Source organism: Euprymna scolopes, chromosome 40 (genome assembly GCF_053919585.1).
Source record: "Euprymna scolopes isolate OS-2025 chromosome 40, ASM5391958v1, whole genome shotgun sequence".
NCBI lineage: Eukaryota > Metazoa > Mollusca > Cephalopoda > Sepiida > Sepiolidae > Euprymna > Euprymna scolopes.
The window spans coordinates 36,392,395-36,402,394 of NC_136521.1; positions in this window are offsets into that span (position 1 = coordinate 36,392,395).

The following is a 10,000-nucleotide window of genomic DNA, read 5'->3' on the forward strand; positions in this document are numbered from 1 at the left end:
AATTATCTGCAATCTCGAATTCACTATAGAACCAGTGATAATTTATTTTTTTAAGGGATCATCAGTTGTTTACCATGGAGAACTGTTTCGGGGAGTGGTAGACGACGAAACACCTGTCAGTGGATAACTATATTTTAAAAATAATATATATATATTTTTTTTTTTTTTTTTTTTTTTTTTTTTTTTTACAAAGGCATCACCACATTATCAAGGCCCAGAGGCCACTCAAGGATAAGGGTTAAAGAGTGTACAGTAGAAGTTGGTCAATATAGTAATCATTAGTAATGAAAATTTGGTAAATTTAATAACTTATATGGAACGGCTCATCAAGAACTTATTTACTTTAGACTTGAACACAACCATATTGTAGTCAGCCGGAAAGCAGGAAAACGGAAGACAATTCCACAGGCGTGCAGTTCTAAGAAAGAAGCTTTGTTCATGGAATCTATGTTTAGGTTTAGGCACAGATAAAGAGTGGGGGAAATTATTGATAGTGTTTACAGCTAGACGAGTGTTTCTTGTGAAAGTTTGGCGAGGAGGGACCATAGATTGAAGCTCAGTTGAACACTTTCCATGAAAATAACGATACATCAGAGACAAACTCGCAACATCTCTTCTGTGAGATAGAGGTTGTAAGGAGGAGAAAAGGACATCTCCTACGAGGCTACGAAGTCTATTTTGAACTCTATCAAGGCAGGACAAGTCTTTTCTAGCAGCTCCTGCCCAGATGTGGCAACAGTATTCCATCCTTGGACGTACCTGGCTCTTATATAGATAGAGAATAGCATCAGCAGTGAGATATCTACTGGATCGATAGAAAGATCCCACCATTTTTCCAGCGGCCTTGGCAACAGATTTGATATACGTGTTCCATTTAAGATCAGGAGTAATGGTCAAGCCCAGAAGCTTGTCAAAACTTGAGGCCTCCTGAAGACGAGAGCCATTCATTTCAATTGATGACAAATGTGGATTAGAATGTTGATGATGTAAAGAGAGAAGCTTGGTTTTAGATGCATTAAAAGTAACCAGCCACTCCTTTCCCCATTGTACTACATGCTCAAGATCAGAGGAGAGAGAATTGGAGAGTACTTGCTCGTTTACTGTCTTAGATGTGGTACCATAAATGGTAGTGTCGTCAGCATAAATGTCTACAAATGATGTAAGGATATGATTTGGAAGATCATTAATGTAGATCAGGAAAAGAGTTGGGCCCAGGATGGATCCCTGAGGGACACCGGCATTAATACTGTGAGCTTCTGATTTTTGCCCCTCAACTACTACTCTTATGAACCTATCAGAAAGAAATGATTTAATAATTGAGAAGACTTTTCCAGCTATACCATAGCTAGCGATCTTATGAAGTAAACCTTTATGCCATACCCTATCAAAGGCTTTAGATATGTCAAGAGCAATTGCCCTAGAAAGATTGCCACCGTCGAGAGATTTGCTAATCCTATGCGATATAATTGTAAGGACATCTGCTGTAGATCTAGCAGAACGGAAACCATATTGAGTGTCACTAAGAAGGTTATTTTTGTTGAGATGTTTGATTACTTCTGTATTTAACACAGATTCTAGCAACTTACTCATGACGCACAGGAGACTTATTGGCCTGTACTGAGAGGGGGATGAGCGATCACCTGAATTCTTAAATACAGGGCATACTGATGAGATTTTCCAGGGAGATGGGAAACTATTCTCCTTAAGACAACGTTTAAACAGTTTTGTAAGTATGGGCGCTAGTTCAGGTTGAAGTTTTTTGAGTACTATAATTGGAATACCATCAGGGCCAGTTGCTTTACTGGAATCAAGGTTTTTGATTAGCTTGGCAACATCACGTACAGATATACGTATATCACATAGCGTGTTTTCTGATACAGGAGGAAATATTGGGGGTTGGCGGTCTTGGTCGCAAAGGGTAGAATTAGCTGCAAAGTTCTTGACAAAGAGTTTGGCTTTGTCTGATGCTGACGAGATTACCTCAGGTCCATTGATAATAGTTGGGATGGAGCACACGCTTCTGTTCAGGATTCTGTTTGCTATTTGCCAAAACTGGTGGGAACCAAGCCGCTGCTCAGCTACTTTGGACTTAACAGATTGAGCATACAACTCTCTTGCGTTCCTTATTACTTTCTTACAATGGTTGCTGGCAGTCCTGAAAACGGCTTTAGTTTCCATACATCTATTACGTTTGAAGCAGTGGAAAAAGTGATTTCTGTGCGCAATGGCAGCAGCACATTCTGGAAAGAACCATGGCTGGCTGTTAGGTTTTTGCTGAAACTTTTTAGAGGGTATGAAATGGTCAATACCTACAATTAACCATTCAGTTAGGTCTAATACTATAGAGGACACATCCTTTTTAAACATGGAATGCAGAGGTAGATCAGATATAAATGTACGGAAGCTATCCCAGTCAGCCTTAGTGTATCGATATACTGTACGATGAAGTGGTACGTCTGGGGACTTATTACATTTCATTTTTATCTTAATTGATACAACAGAGTGGTCGGAAGATCCAAGAGGCGACAGAACAGAAACTGAACATAGTTCAGGGCAAGTTGTGAGAAAAAGGTCTAGTAGGCTCGCATACTGGCCGTCATTATCGGGCACACGGGTAGGTTCCTGAACAATCTGAGTGAGGTCATAGGCAATGGAGAAATCATGACAGAACCTCCCCTCATCATCGGTCTTGTTTGAGTGGGTCAACCATTCGACGTTGTGAACATTGAAGTCTCCACATACGTGAATGTTAGCTGAAGGATAAGTAGAAAGGACTTGGTCAATTTTCTCATATATGCTTTGAAAGATAGTAACTCCGCTGTTGTGGGGGCGATAGAGAGTAAATATAAATGCAGTAGTGTGAGCTAAAGCAACCCGGAAGCACATATAGGGTAAGTTAGGATCTTCCCTGGAGATGTCCCTCCCACATGGAAAGCTATCTTTAATATAGGCACATATCCCATGCCCATGGCGATCTTGGGGGTCAGATTTAGAAGTTAAGTTAGAGTATCCTGTAATTGCAAACTCATCTAGGGAAATAGCCTGTCCAATGCCAGTTTCACTTAAAAATAAAAGGTCTGGTTTAGTCTCCTGTAATTGGGTTTCAACCTCTGGAAGGTTAGAACGTAGACCCCTGATGTTGGAGAAGGAGACATGGTAGTAGGGGTCTACGTTGGAAGTTGGAGAACCGGGTTTAATCGTGTATTTTTTCTTGAAACTTGTCATGATGAAATTTTGGAATTTGTGGACTAGGTCGACAGATTTACTTAGAGCAGGACAGAGAGGGGAAACTAAGAGAGAAAAAGAAATGAAGAATTTTTTTTTTTTTGTAGCTAATGATAAGGTAAAGCCGTAACAATTACCCACTAGTATGGCATCGAGAGGCCCCACCAGAAGCTACTGCATGGTCCAGATTCCATTCACCAAATGGCAATACAGCAGCCCCAGTACTTTGCACCTGCTGATAGGACAGCCACCTTAGTGGTTAATCCAAGGTTCGGGTCCCTGACTATCAGGCGGATAACGTCAGCCCAGACAAAACGTTTACCTCCAGCACCCTTACTAGTGACATGGCTACAAGGAAAGACATAGAAACAGAAAATTTCCACCAACTCTGCCAACTGTTCGCGCAAAAATACTGCCAACCTAGAAAACAGCTTTTTCTTCTCCCTTTGTCAGAAAAATCACTCATTTAAAAAATGAGGACTGAGGGACAAATAAGAAGAAGCGAGAGTAACAGGAGCTGCCGATAACGCATCCACAATGCGTTTTCTACTCTCCATTAAAAAAAAAAAAAAAAAAAAAAAAATAAATAAATAAATAAATAAAAAAATAACTATTAAGTATTGTACTTAATAAAAGTCCAACGGACCTGTTTAAGGGAAAGTATGGTGATAGATTCCCCTCCCAGGAACTAAATATGAGTACAATTAGGTAATCTATTTTTGCAATAAACTCGGTAGATAAATAAACATTTATGGACGAGAAAAAAAAAAAAAAAAAAAAAAAAAAAGAAGCTAGCATTTAATACAACAGAAATACATAAATTAAATACTGAAATAAAATGTAGTTATTAATATTTGAATCTTAAAATAAAAAGTGCGAATTAGTAGAGAAAAAAATCACTTATCACAACAACGCATTCCGTCTCCAAACTAGTGAAGAATTTAACTTTTAATAGCGTTCAGAAGATTTTTTTTTTTTTTTTTTAAATTAACCGTTAAGAGAAAGCGTGATTTTATTCTGAACGTTAACTAATCACGTTTTAAGCAACTTATGATATAAAACAAAATCGGATGGGGGGGGGTTCTTCCGAAATTAGTTGGTGACGTTATAAGTAATTGCGAGATAAGATGGGAGCCAGAAATTAGGGGTGGGGGACTGAAAATGATAACATAATGGATTGATTATACAATATTTAAGATCAACTTGGTAGATAAACATTTATGGACGAGAAAAAAAAAAAAAAAAAAAAAAAAAAAAAAAGAAGCTAGCATTTAATACAACAGAAATACATAAATTAAATACTGAAATAAAATGTAGTTATTAATATTTGAATCTTAAAATAAAAAGTGCGAATTAGTAGAGAAAAAAAAAAAAATCACTTATCACAACAACGCATTCCGTCTCCAAACTAGTGAAGAATTTAACTTTTAATAGCGTTCAGAAGATTTTTTTTTTTTTTTTAAATTAACCGTTAAGAGAAAGCGTGATTTTATATATATATATATATTATATATTAATATATATATATATATATATATATATATATATATATATATATATATATATATATATATATATATATATATATTAATATATATATTATATATATATATATTATATATATATATATATATTATATATATATATATATATATATATATATATATATATATATATATATATATATATATATATATATATATATGCCGCTCCCCATTTAGGGGGTACCAAATTGGTCAAAGGGAAAATTATTCCCAACTCGCATTTAGGTAAAAATGCACTTTCGTATAAATAATTGAATTCGTTCAATGAGTATCATTAAAAAAACAAAAAACAAATAAAAACATTCACATAAAAACGCGATACGTTCAGTAGTCGAGTGAGGTAGTCCCGTGGTAGAGGTTTAGGCTTCTTATCATGGGGTCCTGATTTCGAATCTCGCTAGATTCAGCCACTCTGATGAGTCGTAGACGACGAAACACGTATCAGTGGATAACTATATTTTAAAAATGATATATATATATACATTTATGTAGCGTATTTGTCTGTATTACAATTCTTTTATATAGTAAGGCAGGCATTTTATACAATACATTTATAAGATATGTTGTAATTTGCATCAATTAATCGATTCTAGTCGTAGACACTTCTGATTTTTGTTAATACCGAAAATGACCAGTAAAGTTTAACACTGTATTATATTAATTATATACTACTCATATGTCGATATCTATTGAATATGGAACCATTTTCCCACTTTTTCGCTTATCTGTCTTAATTCTTTCTTTCTGATTAGCGGAGTTTGTTATGTCGGTTAGGTAAAAAAAAAAAAAATAATTTTTACTTAGCAATTCACTATTTTTATTGAACACTTTTATATTAACCGCTGAATATTTACTTCGTAAGTATTAACTTACGAGGACTACTATGCACACAGGCAAACACTCACACACACACAACACACACACAAACAACACACACACAACACCCCCCCACATATTTATATGCATATATATATAGTAAGTCGTAAGTTACGAAAAATATATATAGTAATTAAGCTCTACAGAATTTTTCGTATTAATCCCCGTAAAGATACACCAGGATTATTACTAGATTCTGTGTAGCTTCGGCGTAACATATATTTTCATAACTTATACATAAGTATACCTATGTAGTGAGCAGTGTTAAAATGTTTACTAAGCATTTATACATAAAATGTATCTCTTTATAAAATATTACTTGTATCCAGGATATAATTTATACACAGACACACACACACACACACACACACACACACACACACACACACACACACACACACACACACACACACACACACATGGCTGTATGTATCTTTACATACATGTATATAGTAATTTCAAATTATCTATACAATTCAACTCTAATCTATTTCATGTGCGTTCGAAACACCTTAATAATTATTACTGATTTATCTGATGGCACTAAAGTAAAACCATCGGAATTACTATTTTAAAAGAAATCGTTCCAAAATTATTATTTCCGTCGGTCACATAGAACAGTACAATTTTAGAGAAATACATTTTCAGATGAGAGATTTAAAATATTATTGTTATTATTATTATTATTATTATTATTATTATTATTATTATTATTATTATTATTAAATATATTACTATTATTACTATTATTATATTAGGTTGGTGCGAAAAAAATGCTGTGTTTTTTAACGTTCAACATCGTGTCAAAAACGACATTATTTTTGCACCAACCTAATAATTATTATTATACTTATTATTTTTCTATTATTATTATTATTTTTACACTTATTATAAACAACAATAACAACAAAAACAATAACACCAATAATAAGATTAATAATAATAATAATAATAATAATAATAATAATAATTATTATTATTATTATTATTATTATTATTATTATTATTATTATTATTATTATTATTATTATTATTATACAACTTTATTTCCTACGGAATTTTCCAAAAACATATGCAGTTTGAAACCGTGTAAAAGTTAGGTTAAAAAACTGGTTTAAATTTTACTAATAATCACTAATATGTTATTAACTTATATAGTGATCTATGTATTTCTCTGCCAAATTCTGCCAAATTCTGTCCGTCTGCCTGTCCATCTGTCTGTCTGTCTGTCTGTCTGTCTGTCTGTCTGTCTGTCTGTCTGTTTCTCTCTCCTTCTCTCTCTCTTCTATATATAAGGAACTTTGTGTGTGTGTGTGTGCGTGTATGTGTGAATTTGTTCCCCGTTACTTCGGAAACGGTTGGTCGGATTTGGATGGAAAGTACCTGCTGTGTCGGTGAGTGATCTCACCTAGGTTTTCTATCGGAATCCATAATTGAAAAATCTGGTTAAAAGGCGAAGTCCGATTTTGACCAAAGTTAACACGTTTATGCAACCTAATATCACGAGGGCATTTGATAAGTTTTATCCCTGCACAAGCAGAAAAGCACAGACTATAAAATTAACTGTAGGTTCTTTTATAAAACAAGGTCGCGTTTAGAGCACGCTTGAACCATGATACTAGACTTTTGTACGCTTAATTTCAATTTAACTGATTATGTAAAACATAATTTCATAAATTCGACAGTTGGTTATTTGATAAGGCAGCACACGTTCGAAATGAATGTTTCTGGTTAGATAACAATTGAACTGTGATACTTGACATTTACATTTTAAACTTGAAGTTAAACGATTATATCAAAATGATTTCATAAAATCAACAGCAAATTCTCTTTGGTGCAATGTAGACAACAAGGTCACCGTAATAAAACTCAGATCTTGCTTGCTTGGACGTTTAAATCGCCCATCTGCTTTGTGACTTCCGATTTCAAAAATACACCCGCTTACCTTTTACATGGCCGTCCTGTCTTAAGTCCTATATTAAAATCAATTTCTGCTATTCAAAACATACACAATGTCAACAATAATTTTTGTTTTAAATTGTTTTCCTAACAAACAAATGTAATTTAACCCCGTTGAGAAAAAAAAAAACAAAACAAAAAAAAAACAAAAAACAAAACACACACACACACACACAAAAACGTTTAAATAAAATATACAATCTATCTATCTATCTAATTATAAAACTTAAATCAGCTTGCTTGCGTGGGCGTTTAAAATGTTTATCCGCTTTGTGACTTCCGGTTTAATTCGTCTGCTTACCTATTTCATGGCCAAGCTGTCTTAAGTCCGATATTAAAAGGTACTGCTGTTATTTAAAGCATACACAAGGTAAACAATATTTTTGGTTTTAGCTTATTTTAACGTGTTTTTCTTACAAGTAAATGTAATTTAACCCCGTTGACTAAAAAACAAAACAAAACAAAAAACGATTTAAATATGATTATACAATCTATCCATCTATCTATCTCTCTCTCTCTCTATCTATTATTTTATATAATTAAAAACTCAAATTGTCTAAACCGTCCATCCACTTTGTGACTTCTGGTTTCAAAAATTTGTCAGTTTACCTGTTTCATGGCAGATCTTTCTTGAGTCCGATAGTTAAATTGCATCTATTTGTAAGCAACCACGTTAAAATTATTAAAAAAAAACAACATTTTGCTGACCTTGTGTATACTTTAATAGCAGTAGTTGCTATTAAAGTATACACAAGGTCAACAGAATGTTTTTTTAAAAATAATTTTAACGTGGTTGCTTACTAATAAATGCAATTTAACCCGGTTGAGTTAAAAAAAAACTGATATAAATATACAATATATAACTATAATCATATTGATAACCATATTTACTGTTTTTAGTAGCGCTCGCTCCTGTGGATCATGATGATTTATTTAATGGGCCTCCTAAATTTTAATTAGTGTTTGCAGTAGTGCTCTGCTCTTGCGTATTTACGAGGGGCGTGCAATAAGTAATGCGCCTGGCCCACTTCCAGTTGTCTGATCTAGCTGAAATTTTGCATGTGCAATGATTTATATCTCTACGGGTTATGTGGCAAATTACAACTCTGAAATAATTGTGGTTTCTGTTTTACAGGTGTTTGAACTGAGCCAGGTCTGAAATGGAGCCTCTTGAATGTCGAGCAATGATACTGTTCTTGTATTTGTAAGGACGCACACCACAGGAGACTTTTGATGAAATGAAAGAAACTTATTTTGATAATGCCCCATCATATGACCTTGTAAAACGCTGGCATCGTGAATTCAAACATGGCCGGAAGTCTGTGGAAACAATTCCGAGACTTGGTCGCCCCCCTTCTGCCATTGATGAGGCATCTGTCCGTCAAGTTGAGGCTGCCATTTTGGAAAATTAGCGCATTACTATTCGCCAACTAGCCCAAGATGTCAAGATTAGTATAGGGTCTATGGAAACTATCATTCATGACCATTTGCATATGCGTAAGGTGTCTGCCAGATGGATTCCCAGGTTGCTCACACCATTCCAGAAGCAAGAACGCGTCGAGTGCTCGAAGATGAATTTGGAGATGTGCCAAGAAGATGAGTCAAAGTTTTTCAGAAGACTGATTGCATAGGATGAAACCTGGGTTCATCACTATGATCCACAGACCAAAGCCCAGTCAATGCAGTGGAAGCACTTGGACTCACCACCTCCAAAGAGGAAAGGATGCACCCCTATGCTGGCAAGGTCATGCTCAGAGTCTTCTGGGACCAGAATGGAGTAGTGATGATAGATTTCCTGGCAAAGCGTACCAAAATTATAGGAGCCTATTATGCTTCACTTTTGAGGAAATTAAGGAAAGCTATCAAAATCAAGAGGCGGGGCAAGATCAGCAAAGATACCCTCCACCTGCAGGACAACGCTCCGGTCCACAACTCGCATGTCGCCAGATCAGAAGCACGGGCGTGTGGTTATGAAATCCTTCCCCATCCTCCCTACTCCCCTGACCTTACATTCTCTGACTTTCAGCTCTTCACAGCCATGAAGTTGTTTTTGAAAGGAAAGCGTTTCCCAGATAATGCAGTCTTGATTTCTGAAGTCACGTCATGGTTGGAGGACCAACCTGGGGTGTTCTACAAAAACGGTCTCCAGAGTTGCATCAAACGATGGGAGAAGTGCATAACTCTGGGTGCTTCCTTTGTAGAGAAAACCTAATAACTGTGCCAAGTTTTGTTGCTCTACTGCTATGGGAAGTGGGTCGGGGGCATTACTTATTGCACGCCCTCGTATTATTATATTCAATTCGCTTTCGATTATATAATATATTGTACCTAATATATAATAGTGATATCAAAAGTTAAAACTAGATATGATTTCAGTGCCAATCAAAACCAAAATA